A 19,586-nucleotide genomic window follows, 5' to 3' on the forward strand; every position below is an offset into this window, starting at 1 on the left:
AATTTTTCTATACCCAAGTGGAGAGATGAGGAGGGGGTGGAGGTTGAGAGAGAGGGAAAATACAGAGAGTGAAACGGGGGTCACAGATAAGGACTAAATCCTTATCTGTCATACAGACTCTCAACAGCTCATGTCAAAAATGTCTCATGGAGTAGTAATAGTATAAGCATATTATTTAGAAATCTTGATCAACTCAGTATTCAACTCATAGTTTGTAAAATGCCTACCATGTGGCAGACACTGTTCTAGGCACTGGGCCATGAGGGTGAGCAAAGTTAGCCCCTGAAGAAGGGGATGTGAGTGCCTCCATAAAGCCGAGCCAGCAAGTGGACAGGTGTGGTGTGATGGGCTGGTCATTTTTGTCAGTCACATGCTTTTAGTGCAATTTGAATGTTTAATTCTGTCCACGTATTGTTTCTATAAAAACAAGCATTAATAATTGTGTCAGAAACTCTAGGCTGGCTCACTTAACACTCATTCTTACTTGCTTTCTTCCTTACTTCTCTCTTCTACAGGGACAAGAAAAGTAAAATACAGGATTTCCCTCCTCCCGTGCCATTCAAGTGTCTGTGAGACACGGTCAGGTGGGATGTGACAAATGTCCTTGGAAAGGACCGCCCACATCCTGTCCCTGATCCCAGCTTGTGCCTGCAATTCCATTGTTCTCTGTCCACCAGGAGGGACAGGGCGCCTGCCTGGGGTGCCAGAGCAGGATCCCTGACCACGGCATTGAGCTCTGGGCTATTTGCCCAGCCTTTTCTTGACTGGAGTAGAGAAACTCCTTGGTTTAAAAGCACTGGTTGCAGTGTTTTCAAATGATCTAATGCCACATGCAGGTGAAGATGAAGGGAAGGCAAGGACAGAGTCCAGGCAGGAACTGAGGTGAGGCCACCAGGTAGATGTGATCCAGCGTGCAGCAGAAGCAGGTTGTTCTGTTCTGTTACCTGCTTTGGACAACAAAGCAAACCCGACCTCACTCTTGCCGATTATGCTTCTGGGAAATCTCTGTTGCTACAGCAACCAAGGGAATTATTCATAGCCTTGCCGGTTGCCAGTTCCTCAGCAGGAATGCTGAGAGGCAGGCGGGCACTCTGAATCTGTTTTTTACCAAGGAACTAGAAAATCTCCAAAAGCAGATTCAGGCTAACTTTGGTGCTTCCTTACCCCACATATAGGAATGGAGACCCCCCCTAGAGGTAGCCCCTTAAGCAGAAGGTGTCCTCAAGACCCTCTTTTTCCCCTTTCCTCGAGTCCAAAGTAGTCCCCCGTTTTGCCCCAGTCCAGCACAAGATATGGGGTGCATGGTTCCCTACACTAAATTTCCTTTATAGTAACACACATGCATGAAGATGAGTTTTTGTTTTTGCAGAACAAAGTGGACAGGTATGATGAAAAGATGGTGTTTCTCCCAGTCACAGAAGACATTACCCCCCATCATGCAAAAGTTCTGAGAGGTTCTGGCCTCTCCCAGGCCCAGTGGGCCGAGACCACATCAACCCCATCTGGCCTAGAAGGGGCATGCCCCTGACAGACCCTGTGAGCCCCCCAATGCCCACTGGAGCGCTGGAGGCACTGTGAAGGTGGGCTAAGATTCTGGCAGGCTTATTCAACCCCACACAGAACAATGGGGTGGAACGAGATGGTGAGAACATTCCAATTCAATGTGTAATCAAGGAAGATTCTAAAAATATTGGAGAATTAAGGTATTGTTCACTAATTACAGTTGGGATAAAGAGACAGCAATTAAAAGTAATGAATGCATCAAAGTAAACTTACATAATTATCAAATATAAGCGGCCAAATTATGTTCAATACTAGTAACAGAGAATGCCTTCACCAGGTGGGTGCCTGGCTGTTCAATGTCCAAAACAGTGAAAGGGGTTCTCCAATGAGAAGAAGGATTTGAAGGATGTCTTTCAACCAAAGTTCTCTGTAACTTCTTTTATTTATTTATTTATTTATTTATTTATTTAGGTTTATTTATTTTGAGAGAGAGAGAGAGAGAGCGTGCATGTACATGCACATATGAGTAGGAGAGGGACAGAGAGGAGAGAGAGAGAATCTCAAGCAGGCTCCCCCCTCAGCACTCAGCACAGAGCCCAATGCTGGGCTTGATCTCACAAACCATGAGATCATGACCTGCCCTGAAGTCACGAGTCAGACACTTAATGAACTGAGCCACCCAGGCGACCCTCTGTAACTTCTTTTAAAAGTTAAAATAAAGGAAAGTAAAAACAAAGGTCCACACAGAACTGGCCCAGTTCCATGCAGATCAACTCCAAGCTTCTCCTAAGGGCCCCTGAAGGCATGGGGTGCTGTGAGTGCCTAAGAGCTTGCACTCAAACCTGGCCTTCCAGATCATTCTGGAAATATATTTGTCAGAGTAGGAAATAGAAGGTGCTCTGTTAAGCAAGCATCACAATGTTTGCCCATTTGGACGTGGCCTCCTCTTGTTTCTTTGTGAGTGCTGGCAGCATTGCAATCAGGAAAGGCTGTCAACACCTCCCACCTCCCACCTGGGGGCTCCCAGACAGTTGGCTAAGGGTTGGTGGGCAATCCAGACATGAGGGCTCTCCATGTCCCATGAAGAAGCCCTTGATTCCCCTCCCCTGAAAGACAAATCTGAGATGCATTGCTGAACGTTCCATGGGATCAAGCAACCAGAAGCAAGCTTGCTCTGCTGCTTTCTCTCCTTTCTGTCCCCTGCTTGTCTCTCAGTCACATGCCAGTCACATTCCCAATTCAAGGACTCTTGCATGAGCCTGTGTCCAGGACACGACAACAACTCACTCGCTCTGGTTGCCTACACAACCTTAATTTATGTTCCTCTCAGTCCCTTGAGTGTGCTCTCCTACTACCTTTGCCCTCTTTTTCTGTTAAACTCTTAGGTCACAGTGGTCCTCTCTGACTTCTCCCTTTCACAGCACCATGTCCCCTCCCTTTGCAGAGCTGGTCTCAATGCACCCAATTCCCACTCATTAGCTGATTGCCACCACAGTCTGTGCTGGGCAGAGTAATTCACCCCAGGTAGGTCTAGCACAAGCTCACCTTACTCGGGTACTGAGGGCTCCCCACCACCCCCCACATATACTGCTATTTATGGGGTCTTGGAATGCTGAAAGGAATCAGCCAGTTGTATGCGGTCAGGTGGGGGGCCTGACCCCACACAAAGGAGTTACTTGGCTAGAAGGTCTGTGGACAGCATGCTGGCCATACCAGTGGATGGCTCAGAGGCTAATGACAGTCTATCTCCTTGGGCTCTTCCTCAGGGCACCCCAGGCATGATGACTCAGGTACTGTTTGGGAGCAGCCCATCACCTTTGAGAATTTCTCTGGTGAGTATAACTCTACCCTTCTTCCTCACAAACCCCCATGCTATGGAATATTTATTCTGTAGGAAGAGGTAGTGCCTGAGACATTTTGCTACTCTCCAAATATCTATGCACCACCACCCCCAGATCCCCATTTGCAACTCCCACGTCCCCAAGTCAGCCCCACTCTTCTAGCCAATGGCTGGGAACAGAAACGTCACTTGGAGACTGAAGGATTTGAGAGCATGCATGCAACTCTCTAGCTCCCTGTCCCCCAGGAGAGGAGTGATGGAGTCACAGAACACAGCAGTAGGGTCCTGGAGCCATTGCTTCCAAGAGAGCTACCCTGGAGAGGCATGGCAATAGACTGAGGAGAGATGCAGGCAAGAGCAGGTGTTCAGTTGTCCAATAGCATGCACTTGAGGGCATATCAGTTAAAGAGTCTCCATACACAGTCTAGAAATAGATGTTCACCAGCTCACTGTTATATCTCCAGCACCCAACACAGTGCCTGCAGTAGGAAGTGCTCAATAAGTTTTAGAGTGAACTAATTAATAGACCCTTGGATATCTCCCTGGGACCCTAGGGGCACAGGAATCTGTGCCCTCAGGACCTACCTTCTGGGTGGTTTAATTGGAGTCCCCACCTGCACCCAGGCTGGGCCCCCATTTCCAGACCCTGAAAGCAACCACACACCAGAAGGGGAAAGGGGCATTCATAGGCTGCAGAAGGGCCAGGCCAGGCAGGACCAGGAGAGCCACCCGTGGCAGGCCCTGCTGGCCCAGGAAACAGGAACATGGGTCAGGAAGGGAAGGAAGAAGACACAGGGATTGCAGGCTCTGGTTTCAGTTCCAGATGGGGGCCCCAATGGCCTTTGTTGGAGCAACTAGTATTGCACATACAAAGTCCCACAGCAAACAAACAGGAACATAGGCACCGTGTTCCTGGTCTCGCAAGTCCTCTGGCAAGCTGCCTTGTCAGACCAGGTCTGGTTAAGATCACAGACAGACATCTCTCCACTTCTAGGTTTACCGATGAGCTTGATTAAAGCATTTGGTTCCCTGTTGCTGGGGGTTTGGACAAGGAAGGGCTGCTCCCAATTTCCTGTATTTTTAAGTTCCCCATGATAGTTCCATGATAGAAGACACTGTGTACTTGTGAAATTTTTTGTTGCTCAAAGTGAGTAAGCCCCAGTGAGGTCATCTAATGAAATGCTGCTAATGGAGCATGAATGAGGCTTTGCGATTGGTGCAGGGAGTTTCCTGTAAGGGTTTTTCTGAAGCTTCATGAAATTATTGGTATCTCCACGCTGCAGCAGATGGGCCACTGAATTCAAACAACATTTAAACAAGTGCCCACTGTGTGTTGACTCTGATAAAAAGGCAAGTTTCCATCATTCCTGAAGTTCAAAGTCAGGGAAGGGAGACAGATATGTCAAAATCCATTCTTTCTCTTGATAAGTATGCACTGAGTACCAGCTATGTGTCAGACAGTCAGACTGGGGATACAGCAAAGAACAGTTCCTAAAAATATACCATACTTTCATGGTGCTTACACCTGATGATTGGGAATGGACAACAAACAAACAAACAAAAAACACATGGAGATTACAGGGTATATGAGGTGGGGGAAATTATGTAGAGGAAGAGGAGCACTGAGAGGTTGCCTTTTATTTTTTTTTTAATTTTTTTAACGTTTATTTATTTTTGAGACAGAAAGAGACAGAGCATGAATGGGGGAGGGTCAGAGAGAGGGAGACACAGAATCTGAAACAGGCTACAGGCTCTGTCAGCACAGAGCCTGACGCGGGGCTCGAACCCACAGACCGTGAGATCATGACCTGAGCTGAAGTCGGCCGCTTAACCAACTGAGCCACCCAGGTGCCCCGAGAGGTTGCCTTTTAAACAGGGTGGGAGTGGAGGGAAGCTTCATGATAGAGTGATGGCTGAGCAGAGACCTAAGGCAGGTGAGGGAGCAATGTGCTTCTGGGAAAGGGGACGCCCCAGGGGAAAGATACACATGGGGGAAGGGCACATCTATGGGAAGGGCCAACTGAACATAGGCTCTGGGGAAGAAGTATGTCTCATTAGCTTCTGAGTGAACAAGGGTGCACATGGGGTAAATGAGAATCAGGGTGTATCCATGGCCCAGATCACAGAGGGCCGTGGAGCACACATCATCCTTTCTTCATTCATTTATTCATTAATGGCTCTTAGCACCAACTCTGTATGAGGCCCATGGTAGTCAGGGAGGAGTTACCCAGCAAGGAGAACTCATAGTCTCTGGAGACATAGAGCCCAACCACTTTCAGGGCTTTTGTGCTCACTGTCTGCCCCATGTGGTGCTCTTCTCTTGGGCAACCTCCTTGCTTCATCCAGGCACTAACTAGAAGTGATTTCCCCACCCTCTTTTTTTCCATTCCTTCCAGCACTGAGCAGTGCCTGAAATTGTCCTGTTTGTTGACATAACTTTACTCACTTATATGTCCTATCCAAACTCCTTGAGAGTAGGGACCATGTCTTAGAATAGTACTTAGCACACAGTAAATGCTCAGTAAATGGCATGTGAAGCAATGGCATCCTACACTCTGACACTCATCCCTAAGAACCTGTGCCTGTGAGGGCCAGTGTATACACAAGGTTAGCTATGGCTAGACCAAGGAAGCCCCATCACTCCCTCCTTCTCTCCTTCCTTTTTGTTCCACAGGAGAGATGTCCTCCATCTCCCAGGGGCTTCCCAGCTCCCGGGGCTCTAGATCCCATCCTCTCAGAAGCCTCAGGAGCCTCCTTCCTTCATAGTTGACTTTTTTTCCCACTTCACCACCCTCCATTGATTATTGCCCAACACCATGAAGGCATGCTTAAGCTTCTTCCATGACAACAATTCCTCTTTCACCTTTGTCTTCCTTCCCCTTGTCATACAAACCACTAGAATTTACAGGCTCTTCTCATTATGTAGCTATGGGACAAGATTCATAGAGTCAGCAACCACTAGAGTACTATGCAGGATTTTGTGTGTACTATGCACAGTGGGATCTTCTTCTAGAGAGATTTGCAGCTTTAGTAACAGTCTCACCCCCAAAGGTTAAGAATCTTAGGGTGTTTACTCCATGTTGCTTATGAATGTAATGGTTTATCAAAGAATATCTAAGAATATTTAACAGTTTATTAAAGAACATCCCTTTCTGGAAGAAGGGATGATCAGAGGCACTTGCCAAGCCTTGTGTCAGGAACTCTGCCCTGAAGGCTGCTAGCCTCTTCTTGGGGGGTCATCCACCCAGATCTAGGCTGAGCACCCAGAGAGGGAGAGGGCTCAGCAGGGTCAGCTGTGCTCATGGGAGCTGACACACAGGCCTAATGAGTCCCACACTTGCAGCTGACTTCATGTTTTTCTATAGTTGGCACATACTTGAAAGTATTTCTCAATTATAGTCCAATAGGACCAGCTTCCCTACTTTACCATTTTATCTCAACCTCAGCACATACACAGTAAAATTTTAACAGTTCAGAAGAACACTTTTAGTCATTTGGCAGAAGCAGTATGCCTATTTGCAAATTCACTGGAAATTTTCCAATATGCAATCTCTGGTAATGAGCTCATTACAAAACCTCTTGCAGTGTCCCTGGGGAATTGTACCAAAAAAGAGATGTATCCAAGGCATTACTGTTGTTTCTAGATATTTTGTTTTTGCTGCTATGACTGTGAATGGGTTCCTTACTCACTTTATAAAGGGTTACTTGCTAGTATATACAAATGCAACTTATAGTTGTGTTTATCTTGTATCCAGCCACTTTCCTTTATTTTCTTACTTTGCTCCTGAACACTTGCTACCCTTTTTGAGGGAAGACTATACTTCTCCACCCTGTGGACATCAGGTGTTGGTCAATGAATTGGGGGTTTGCTGCTGGATCCTGAGAGGGGGAGCAGTGTGTGCTCTGTGGATTGTCTGGGTTCAGTAGTTCTTTCTTGGGGTTTCTTATGTGGTCATAGTCAGTTGTTGGCTCAGGCTACAAGTCATCTGAAAGTTCAGCTGGGAAGGACACCTAAGATGGCTCTGTCACATAGCTAGAAGTTAATGTTAACTGTCACCTGGAATCTGAGCTGGGGCTCTTGACTGGAACACTCACATATGGCATCTTCATATGGCTTGGGCTTCTCACAGAATAACAGTTCAATTTCATGAGGGAGCATTCTAAGAATGAGTATTCCAAGAGTTAGTGCATTAAGAGAAGCTGCAAGGCCTATCATTGGCCTAGCTTCAGTAGTTCAAGAAAGTTATTTCCAGTCATTAAGGCCAGGCCAGATTCTAGGGATAAGGTAAGAGTCCACCTCTTGGTGTAAGGCACATTGGATGCATGCAGAGGGGAAAGAGTTGATGATGGCCATCTGTACCTCAGACTTTAAGGACCATCCTGTTGTTCTACTGTGTTCATGCCCAGCATATCCCAGATAAGAGTTACTAGAACTCCTTCAACTGATTCATTCAGGCATGCATATTCATTGAATTTATACTATATATGTAAGCATCTGGCCTTACAACCCAATGCACTCTCTAGCTACACCCAAGTCCAAGGCAAGGAAGGGGTAAAGGAGATATTGCCTATGCTTGTGAGGCAGACAGGCACAGAATTTGTAGTGATCATATTAAAGAATGATGATGATTACTCTATAACACTTATGTAGCACTTACTGTATGCCAAATACTATTTTAAGTACTTTACACATCAACCAACATCATGCTTAATGGAGATGATCAGCATACTCGTTAAATTTAGGAAATAGGAGTTTCAGTGGTCATTTTTATTGTAAATTTTGGCATAATGTAAAGAAATAAAAACAAAATAAAATATTTAGTTATTAGAAGAAATGAACTATTACTATTTTCAGATATATCCACAGAACACCTAAGAGAATAAACTGACAAACTATTACTATTAAGTGATACAGGTTTATGACCTGGGATCAGCCACTCTCACTTCTCCCTTCTGATTCTCTGCAGAGCCTTCTGAAAATGGGGAGGGGGAGGGTTGATTCCCTGCCTTGTCAGCTTAAAAGTGTGCTGTGAAGAGCCAGAGAGAGAGTGGATTTGGGGAATGTAAAGATGTGTCTTTGACACTGAACATTATCAAGTAGTTGCATTAGCTTTAACACTCCTCAGAGAGTGCCTGGGACCAGGAGACACAGGATGAAGGGAGTGGCTCAGTCAGAAGAGGAGATGGGGCTGAGAGGTCTAACATTTGGTGGAAGGACCTTATGGTTGCACTCCCTCTCCACCCCACCCCTTTCTCCTGCATTCCCCATATCCAGTCTCACTTCCAATAACAGCAATTTTGCTTCGGGAAAACACAGGTGCATATTGCATTCCATTATTGTGAGAAAACAGTGAAAACATTTCTTGGCCAAGGGCCCATGGCACAAGCCAACGAAACAGGCTCACCAAGGAATCTGAATCTTGAGCAGGGTAATGCAAAGATGGAAAACAACTGACCCACTGTGTCTCTATTGCTGCTCCCTGAGAAAAGTGTTATCAAGTGTTTTTTTTTTTTTTTTTTTTTTTTTTTTGTGGGAACTGCCTTTGTTCGTGTCCTGAGAAATTGATTTTTCATTTTTTGATTCTGTGAGCTACTCAAATTTCTATCTGACTCTTTCTCCAATCAGCCAAATACTGTTTCAGCTGTTAATGGTAGCAACGAGGTAAGACTCCTGGAAAACTGGGGAGTGACACATGCCAGGCCTTGTGGCCCAGAGACACTAAAATATTCCACTGTCTTTACACAACAACCCTATGAAGCAGGGATTGTTGCCCCTGTTTTGCAGATGAAAAAAATGAGGTGCAGAGAAGAAAATGATTAATCAATGTCACAGTGAGTGAATGACAAATAGAAAACTGCAATCTAGGTCTGAGCCAGGGTTCTGTAGATACTGCCTCATGTACTCAAGAGCCACGAGCTCACCAGATCTCCAGGCCACCAAGAGAAGGCAGGTGTTTGTTCACCAACTAGATTTTCTCTGCTGGTTCAGGCCTTCCCCATTCCCTGTTGGGCCCCTCTGCCCAACCCTGGTCCAGGGTCTGAGCTGTAGAGAGGCCTTGGAAGGCCCTCGGGCATCTGGTTCTCATAAAATGTTGGCCAGGTCTTATTTTTGAAATAATTTTATCATTCGGCGTTTTGACAAAAAAACCAATTTGGCCATGGTTTCATTTTCATACATTTCTCCATTCTGATTGTAATCTTTCCTAAACTGTCAAGATTCCCAAGGCATGGTTTCCTACTTAGAAGTCAGACTTTTAAGCCACCACCCCGCTCACCTCCCCACTAGAGGACTCAAGTACACAATTTGGCTCTTTGTTAATAATTAGTCAGTTAGGCCAGAGACGTTTCCAAGAGAGGCCAAAGTGCTTGTTGGCCACATTGGAAAATGAGCTGCTGAAGAATTCTAAGGGCTATCCTGCCCAGGAGGAGGGCACAAGCCAGGAGGATGTCCCCCTCAGTGGATCGGGCCCAATGGAGACCGAAAGGCTGAGCAGTACCAGCCACTGAGGGGAGCCCTGGGATCTGGGCCCAGTCCTTCCCCTCCTGGCCTCAGAGGGGCGGCCCATCATGCCAGACTTGGTCTGAGCCCCAGCTGCACTATTGCCTAGTGGGGAGATCTGCCGTGTTATTTCACTTTGTATTTTACTTTGCTGAGCATCCTTTCTCATCTGTCAGGTGATTTACCTTTATGGGTTTCTCTAACCCAACTCACTTGGTTTTTGTGGCATATTGGTATACTATATGTACAATAATTTAAAATGTTCTTTATTTTTTTTAATTTTTTATGTTTTTATTTTATTTTTGAGAGAGAAAGACTGAACACAAGCAGGGGAGAGGCAGAGAGAGAGGGAGACACAGAATCTGAAGCAGGCTCCAGGCTGTGAGCTGTCAGCACAGAACCCAACATGGGGCTCAAAGTCAAGAACTTCGAGGTCATGACCTGAGCTGAAGTTGGATGCTTAACCAATTGAGCCACCCAGGCACCCCTTAAAAATGTTCTTTAAATCAAATTATATCTTTGTTTAAATATATTTTCACAAAGTATGTGTATGTCATCACTGAAAACATAAAACCACTATCAAATACCAAAAATAGAAGATACCTGAAAATAATAACACAACTGTAAAATAACAAATGTAATATAATATATAATTTAATTTTCCCTAACACCAGCTTGGGTAGCACCAGTGATATGCAGACCTGGTTTTGGAAATACTGCTCTAAGGTGTGTGTGATATGACCTTAAATGCCGCCAGCCTGGATGTCCCCGACTCTTCTAATTATCAAGGATCTCTCTTTCATTAATTTAAAAAACATGCAGCCTGAATCCCCATTCCATGCATTAGGGCAAGACTCTTCCTACGCTCTCTGCCTTACCCTTACTAATACTTTTGTTGCTCTCCAGAACACTTCTGTTTTCCCAAGACTGTGTGAGCTACCTGCTTTCTTGACGGTGACTGGCTCCTGACAATCTAGGTTCCAACAAGGCCCAAGTTTATATCCCAAAGCTCTCTTCTGAGCTGCAGATTCCTACATCCAACCACATACTTGGCAATTCCACTTGGATATCTTATAGACACTTCAGTTAGTATACTGAAAACAGAACTCTTTATCTCTTCCATAAACCTGCTTTTCCCCAATCTTTCCTGTCATGCCGGAGTTATTCCTCAGACTCTCATGTTCCCACAGTCCTGTTCATGGCTATATCCCCCTGCACAGTGCGTGGCTTGGCATAGAGTCGGTTCTTGTATTGGCCAGCTGAAGCTGTTATGCTGCAGTAACAAGTGACTCCAAATCCTAGTAACTTAGGACAACAAAGGTTTATTCCTCAATTGTATTTATGTCATTCTCAGCTTAGCTGGGTCTCTGTTCTATGTCACCTTGGCTCCAGCATCAAGGCTAAAGTGGCAGCCCCTACCAGGCCATGCCAGTCTGATGGCAGAGAAGAAAGCCATAATGAAATTACATGATGGCATTAAAGCTTCTGCTACTACTTGCATCTCACTGATTAAGATTAGGGCTGGGAAGCATAGCCCTCCTTTGTGCAAATAATGCAGTCTACCACAGGGCTTGATCAATATTTATTGAATGTGGACATAATGAATAGCCTTAACCATGAGTCTAGGACCCGGATTTCACGTGCAACTAGAAAATGGGCTTCACACTCAGGTTGCAGGTACATATTTGGGACACAGAGCTTACCTACCAGCTTAGGATATTAACCTGTCATGTGGGCCTGGAGTCCTGGCTTCAACACAAGCCTGGGACAAAATTCTCAGTCTCAGCTTTAAGGCAAAGCACAGTGCAGGAAGTAGACCGTCCTTACTTCTGTGATCATCACTAATCTGAGATCATGCATCTTCCTGATGTCCATTACCCCCTTCTTGTTGGCACAGTCCCTCTAATGTCATCATTTGTCCCATGGAGAAGACCCCTGAGTAAGCTCTGGACTTCTCTGATGCTCTGCCTCAAGCCACGAACCTTCCAGAAGCCATTGGGAAAGGCCAAGTGCCCATCCTGACTGACCCTGGGAGCCTACTCTGGTTCCATTCTCAGATGGAGGCCTGGCAGCCAGAAGTCACTTTGTCTCCCTTCCATGTCCTTGCTCAGGCTCACTGGTACTCTGCGCTAATCCTCCTTCATGTCCAGAGAGCCCCAGGTCTGTAGTCCTGTGGGCAGGTCCACCTCCTGAACTCATTTAGCCCACCTCTCTCAACACTGGCCTGGGCCTCTGGCTCACAGCCCAGCTCCCAGACTCCAATCCATGAGGCTTTGGGGGCAACACACCAGGCCAAGGGCCCATCACATCTTTGGGCTCACTGCCTAAGACTTTCAGAAGATCCTCACAGCTCCTGGGGGTCAACAGGACTGGAGGAATCACTCTGAGCCTTCTATGGCTTGGTCCTTGGGAACCAGAGTCTCACACTGGGTCCTATCAAAGGGGCCATCCATGGAAGTGGGTCAGGCTATGTCAAATCTTCCCTAAACTGGAGTTTTATGCAGGTGGAGACAGACAGAATAGGAAAACTTAGAAATCAGGCTCACATGACTTACAGTCCTGGCAACATCCCAGATAGCTGGGGCTGGTACATAGCCACATGGGCCTTGGGAGTCAGTGTGGGATTAGGTCTGGATGATAAAAGCTGGAAAGACTCCTACAGACATGTCTGCATTGGTGCAAAATGTCACACATGCACGCCAACATCCTATCAACTGGGTTCTGGTTAAAAAGATGCTGGAGCACAGCAAAGCTCTCAGAAAGAAAAAAAAGTTCCCCATGCATGCATAGGGGGAGACTTCTAGAATATGCTACTAAATTTTTTTTAAGTGAGGCAAAGAACAATGAGAAAGGTACAGAATAAACTATATATTCTATATGCTTGCATTTCACATAGTCATAAACTTGCACTAGATATACAGAGAGCTCATCAAGTGCCTACAGGGGGCACAGAAGAGCAGGGTAGACCCAGATAGAAGAGCAAATTTTTAGCAGTAAACTTTTTTTATCATTTAGATTTTTGAACCATGTAAACATATTATCTGATCCAAAATGAATTAACCAGAAAAAGCGAGGGTGCACAGAGTCACCCCCAGCACAGACCAGGAATCTTTGAATCCACAGGCACCTGCCATCACCCCTGACCCCAGCTTTCCTTCCACACCTCTGGGGCTTCACAGAGCCCCCCAGCTTTCCAGGATGGAGTCACACTTTGGTCTGAGATTGTGAGGCCTTACAGCAGGACTTGGCCGTGTTGCCTTGTCTAATTTGTATGGTAAGAGGATCCTGCTGTCTTGGCAAAAGGCCTGCTCATGGCCACCCTCCCAGAGAAAGAAAGGACAGCAAGCTTTGTCCTGCTGCAAATGGGGACACAGAAGCCCGGAAACCTGGGATTGGCTCCAGGGAGGAGTTCAGTCAGTGCCCCCAGTTGCCACTCCCACCCGCCTGCCAGAGCCCAGATTATTACCCTGTACCAGGGTAGGTCTCCACTCTCCCATCAGTCAAGGGTGGCCTGAGGGACCAGAGTGCTGCCCCCTCCTCCCAACCACATCCCTGTCTTCTCCCAGCCCTGTCTTTCCTGTGCTGGACACACTTCTTCACCACATTGTCCTCACTCTGAGCTTCGCTCTCTCCTCTCTTTCCTGTCTGCCTGTAGACAATACAGCTCATGGTTCCAGAGAGGCCTCCAGAACTGCAGCCAAAAGCATTTTGTCCAGAACTCAAAAGGGCTGTCTCCCAGGATGTGGTCCTTCCTGCCCAGTAACTCCAGGGTCTAAGGACAACTGGAGGGGAGAACTGCCTTTGTGGTTCTTGGAAAGACTCCATCTGCTCTGGGCCCCCCACCAGTACTTGCATAATTAGAGGACATGAAGGGACTAGCAGGCTTATCTTTGTGAGGTACCATCTCCCACTCTGAGGCCTTCCCCGGGCACAGACCTTTTTCTTTTTTTCACTTTTTGGCACGCAATATGCACACAGAAAACGAACATCCCTTAAGTGGATGGGTCTTACATGAACATTCCCACATAACCATCACTCAGATCAACAAATCAAACATTACAAGCTCCCAGAGCCCTCCTGGTCTCCCACCCACCTCCAAGGAAAAACCCTTTCCTGATTTCTGGCATTACAGGTTCATTTTGCCTGCTTTGGGACTCTATGTCCCATGTGCAATCACATGGCAGATAATCCTGTGTGTCTGGCTTCTTCCATGCAACATCAGGTGAGCAATCTATGCTGCCCATTCTCACCACTGTATAGTATTCCACTGGGTAAATAAGCCAGTTTATTTACCCACTTAAACCATTGAGGGGCACCTGCCAGGGGCTATTGGGGATAGCACTGGTATAAGCATTCCAGTGTCTGCTTTTCAGTGAATATATTCCCACACTTCTCTTGAGTGCATTTCTAGGAGTGGAATTGCTGCTTTCTGGAACTTAGGGGAAAAGTCTTGTTGTGACTCTGAAGCTGAAGGAAGCAGATGGACTATCCACATTCATGATCCCAGGCAGGTATATATGGGAAAAGGCACAGAAGAGCAGCCGCACAGAGATGGAGGCCAGACACTGTGCCCTAAAGGGAAGCATCCCCTTGTTGACCACAGGTATGGCCACAAAACCCAGTGGGTTAGGAAGGAAGGCAACAAAGGGTTTTTAGCCCCTTGCCCCCAAGGTCCACATGGACCTTCCTGACTCCTCCCTGTGGGAGAAGGAGTTACTGATTTGATGGATTTAAGCCTGAGCCATTGATCAGCCCTTAATTATTGCAGACAAGACCCAATGCTACCTCTGCATTGATTTCCTGCCTCCTGCTTTACAGGGCTCAGCAGGCCCAGCAGAACCTGGGTCCTCTAGGCAAGGTGGTCTCAGTCTCCCTCCTTTCCATTTCCATTTCCTCTCCACCAAGAGAACAGAGAGCCCTGTTGTGGTGACAGTTTGACACACACTCAGCTATGAATAAAGGAAATGAAAGTCTATTTGCTGCTAGTCCCATTGGGTGTCCCCTAGAGCTGAGGATAATGGACAAGGAGGCCTTGGCTAAGTATGTTTGCTGGGCTATAATATTATCAAAATAACTCAAACCACTAAACATTAAAGAAAATGTCAAAAAATTGAACTTCATTAAAATGAACTTCTATACATCAAAAGACACCATTAAGAGTAAAAAACAAAAAACAAACAAACAAAAAAAAAAAACAAAAAAACTTCAAAAAGCTGCCTTTTATCCAAAAAGGGCTCATGACCAGAAAATATTAAGAATCCCTGTAAAAATAAGAAAAAGACAGACAACTCAATTAAAACCTAGCAAGAGACTTGAATAGATATTTCACAAAAAAAGGATACACATGAAATAGATATTTGGCAAAAGAAGATACATATGAACAGGTTACTTAGTATTATTACCCATCAAGGAAATACAAACTAATGCCCCGATGAGATACTGTGCAGCACACCTACCAACATGGCTAAAATAATATTAAGTGTTGCCAAGAACATAGAACAACTGGGGCTCTCATATACCACTGATGGTAGCATAAGTTGGTGCAGCTACTTTGTAAGTCATGTGGAAGCATCTAATAAGGTAAACCAACACCTGCCATATGAGCCAACAACTCCATTCCTAGTATATATCCAACAAAAATGAGTGCTCGTGTCCCTGAAAAGTTACAGTCAAGAATATCCACAGCAACTTTATCTGTTTTCTTAGTCCCAAACATAAAATCACATAAATGTCTTTAAACTCTAGAAAGACTTCTCACCAGGGGCTGAGATGGCAGAGCAGCATGGAAATTTCCTGCTTCTCTCATCCCTGAAATGCAGCTAGATCAATGCCAAACCATCTTGCACACCTAGAAAATTGATCTGAGGATTAACACAATAATCTGCATAACTTGAGCCACAGGACTTGGCAGGTATCAGCACGGCGAGGTGAACTGGGGGAGAAAGACGTGGAGGGTAGGAAGCTGGTTTTGCTTATGGAGAGAGGACAGAGACAAGGGGGAGGGTACAGGAAAAGCACTCCCCCACCCAAAAGCAGATGGAGAGAAAAAGAAAAGGTGGAATCACCCACAAGGGACTTAATAAGAAAGGGAGAAAGGAGAAGGTTTAAATACCATAAATACCCTGGAGAACAGCCACATTTGCTGATGTTGGAACAAGGACGTCGGAGGGTACTGAAGCTTGGTGCCAGATGTGTGTTGTGATTTACCACAATCCCTGAAACGCTGCTGCTACATGATCGTGTGACCTGGGGCGGGCTGGTACTCGGCAGCAGTCTCTGGGCATCTGCAGCAGCACAGTCCCGCGAACGTTCCTGGGTGCGGCCAGCACTGACCATTCCTCTCCCAGAGGGTCTGAGCGGGTCAAAGCCACAGAGCACTCAGATGTGAGGGGTTGGGAAACACAGCCCCATCTGAGATAAAATTTGGGAGGGAGTTGCCGCCTGGCAAGTTGAAGGCTTGCTCACGGACAGTGTAGAAGCAGGGAGTGGATGTAACCCGGAGACAAAGGAGGGGTGCTTGATTGCCAGTCAGTGATAGCACAGAGTTCTGACCCTAGGGATCAGGTAGCTGGGTGACCCCATTTTCACCCCTCCCAGGCATGCGCACACACAATCCACCGCAGTAAGCTAAGCAGCGCCATCTAGTGGAGAACGGAGCAGTTACTCAAAGCCCTGCCCAACCGCGCCAACTGCACTCTTGAGGAACATAAGTCTCTCGGCCTATGTAGTTTATGGACTATAAAGCGCTTCATAGTTGGACTTCTAGGGGAACCAATGTAATTTCAGTCGTATTTCATTATGTTCGCTGGTCCATCTATTCAATTTTTTTTTCTTGTTCTTGAATACAGAAAGAGAAAAAAATTATTTTTATTTTCCATTTTTATAAAAAAGATTTTTCTTTAATTTTATTCTACTCTATTTTTTATTTTTGTAAATTTTTAAATTCTATTTTACTTTCATCATTTCATTTTATTCTATTTTATCGTATTCATTTTTTTAATTTTCAAATGTTTTCCTACTTTTTCCCCCTTCTTTTTCTTTTCTTCCCCGTTTTTCTCTATTCTACCAAGCTTCTTTCAACAACCAGACCAAAACACACCTAGGATCTCACATCCTTTATTTGGTTGTTCGTGTTGTTTTTAATTTTTTAATTTAATTTTTAATTTTATTAATTCTTTTTCTTCCTCCAAAATGACAAAATGAAAGAATTCACCCCAAAAGAAAGGACAGAAAGAAATGACAGCCAGGGACTTAATCAACACGGATACAAGCAAGTTGTCTGAACCAAAATTTAGAATCACAATAATAAGAATATTAGCTGAGATTGAAAAAAGCATAGAATCCCTTTCTGCGGAGATAAAAGAAGTAAAAGCTAGTCAGGATGAAATAAAAAAAAGTTATAACTGAGCTGCAATCTCGAAAGAATGCCATGGTGGCAAGGATGGATGAGTTTGAGCCATGATTCAGTGATACAGAAGACAAACTTATGGAGAATAATGAAGCAGAAAAAAAGAGGGAGACTAAGGCAAAAGAGCACTATTTAAGAGTTAGAGAAATCAGTGACTCATTAAAAAGGAACAACACCTGATTCATAGGGGGGTCCAGAAGAGAGAGAGAAAAAAAGGTAGGCTTATGTGGACAAATTATAGCAGAAAACTTTCCTAACCTGGGGAAAGACACAGACAACAAAATCCAGGAAGAACAGAGGACTCCCATTAGATTCAACAAAAACTGACCATCAACAAGGAATATCACAATCAAATTCACAAATACACAGACAAAGAAAGAACATGACAGCAGCAAGGGACAAAAGTCCTTAACCTACAAGGGAAGACAGATGAGGTTTGCAGCAAACCTATCCACAGAAACTTGGCAGGCCAGAAAGGAGTGGCAGGATATAGTCAATGTGCTAAATCAGAAAAATAAGCAGCCAAGAATTCTTTATCCAGCAGTCTGTCATTTAAAATAGAAGGAGAAATAAAGAGTTTCCCAGACAAACAAAAATGAAAGGAATTCATGACCACTAAACCAGCCCTGCAAAAAATTTTAAGGGGAACTCTCTGAGGGGAGAAAGATTAAACAAAACAAAAAAGACCAAAGGCAACAAAGACTAGAAAGGACCAGAGAACACCACCAGAAACTCCAACTCTGCAGGCAACACTAATGGTCGTCAAAAGAAAGCTGGAGTGGCCATATTTATATCAGACAATCTAGATTTTAAAATAAAGACTGTAACAAGAGATGAAGAAGGGCATTATATCATAATTAAGGGGTCTATCCACCAAGAAGACCTAACAATTGTAACCACTTATGCCCCTAATGTGAAATAGCCCAAATATATAAATCAATTAATCACAAACATAAAGAAACTCATTGACAATAAGACCATAATAGTAGGGGACTTCAACACCCCACTTACAACAATGGACAGATCATCTAAGCAGAAAATCAATAAACAATGGCTTTGAATGACACACTGGACTGGATCAACTTAGATATATTCAGAACATTTCATCCTAAAACAGCAGAATACACATTCTTCTTGAGTGCACATGAAACATACTGGGACAGTATGTGTCCCAGAATAGATCACATACTGGGACAAAAATCAGCCCTCACCAAGTACAAAAAGATCAAGATGATACCATGCATATTATCAGACCACAACACTATGAAACTCAAAATCAACCACAAGAAAAAATTTGGAAAAACAACAAATACTTGGAGACCAAAGAACATCTTACTAAAGAATAAATGGGCTAACCAAGATGTTAAAGAGGAAATTAGAAAGTACATGGAAGCCAATGAAAATAATACCACAGCCCAAAACCTCTGGGACACAGCAAAGGCGGTCATAAGAGGAAAGTATACAGCAATCCAGGCCTTCCTAAAGAAGGAAGAAGGGTCTCAGATACACAACATAACCTTACACCTTAAAGAGCTGGAAAAACAACAGCAAATAACACCCAAAACCAGCAAAAGAAGGGAAATAATAAAGATTAGAGTAGAAATCAATGCTATCAAAACAACAACAACAACACAACAGATCAATGGAACCAGAAGCTGGTTCTTTGAAAGAATTAATAAAATTGGGGGTGCCTGGGTGGCTCAGTAGGTTAAGCATCCAACTTCAGCTCAGGTCATGATCTCGCAGTTCATGAGTTCAAACCCCACATCGGGCTCTGTGCTGACAGCTCAGAGCCTGGAGCCTGCTTCAGATTCTGCCTCCCTTTCTCTCTGCCCTTCCCCTGCTCATGGTCTGTCTCTCTCTGTCCCTCAATAATAAATAAACATTAAAAATTTTTTAAAAAGAATTAATAAAATTGATAAACCCCTAACCAGTTTGATCAAAAAGGACCCAAATAAATAAAATCAAGAATGAAAGAGGAGAGATCACAACCAACACTGCAGAAGTACAAACAATAATAAGATAATATTATGAGAAATTATATGCCAATAAATTGGGCAATCTGGAAGAATTGGACAAATTTCCGAGAAACATATAAACTACCAAAACTGAAACAAGAAGAAATAGAAAAATTTAACAGACCCCTAACCAGTAAAGAAATTGAATTAGTAATCAAAATTCTCCTCAAAAACAAGAATGCAGAAACAAATGGCTTTCCAGGGGAATTCTACCAAACATTTAAAGAAGAGTTAACAGGGACACCTGGGTGGCTCAGTTGGTTAAGAGTCTGACTTCAGCCTAGGTCATGATCTCACTGTTCCCGAGTTCAAGCCCCG

The 19,586-nt window shown here is 44.6% G+C and overlaps 1 long non-coding RNA gene across 1 annotated transcript; it reads left to right on the forward strand.

Annotated features, from left to right (window-relative positions):
* The first annotated feature begins 2,842 nt into the window (after positions 1-2,842).
* Positions 2,843-10,365, forward strand: LOC147583428 (uncharacterized). Its single transcript, XR_015248193.1, has 3 exons — positions 2,843-3,027; positions 3,270-3,335; positions 10,150-10,365. It is a non-coding gene; the product is annotated as an uncharacterized LOC147583428 (long non-coding RNA).
* The last annotated feature ends 9,221 nt before the right edge of the window (positions 10,366-19,586 follow it).

The sequence above is a fragment of the Puma concolor genome, chromosome A2 (genome assembly GCF_028749965.1).
Source record: "Puma concolor isolate L17-30 chromosome A2, mPumCon1.1.hap2, whole genome shotgun sequence".
Taxonomy (NCBI): Eukaryota; Metazoa; Chordata; class Mammalia; order Carnivora; family Felidae; genus Puma; species Puma concolor.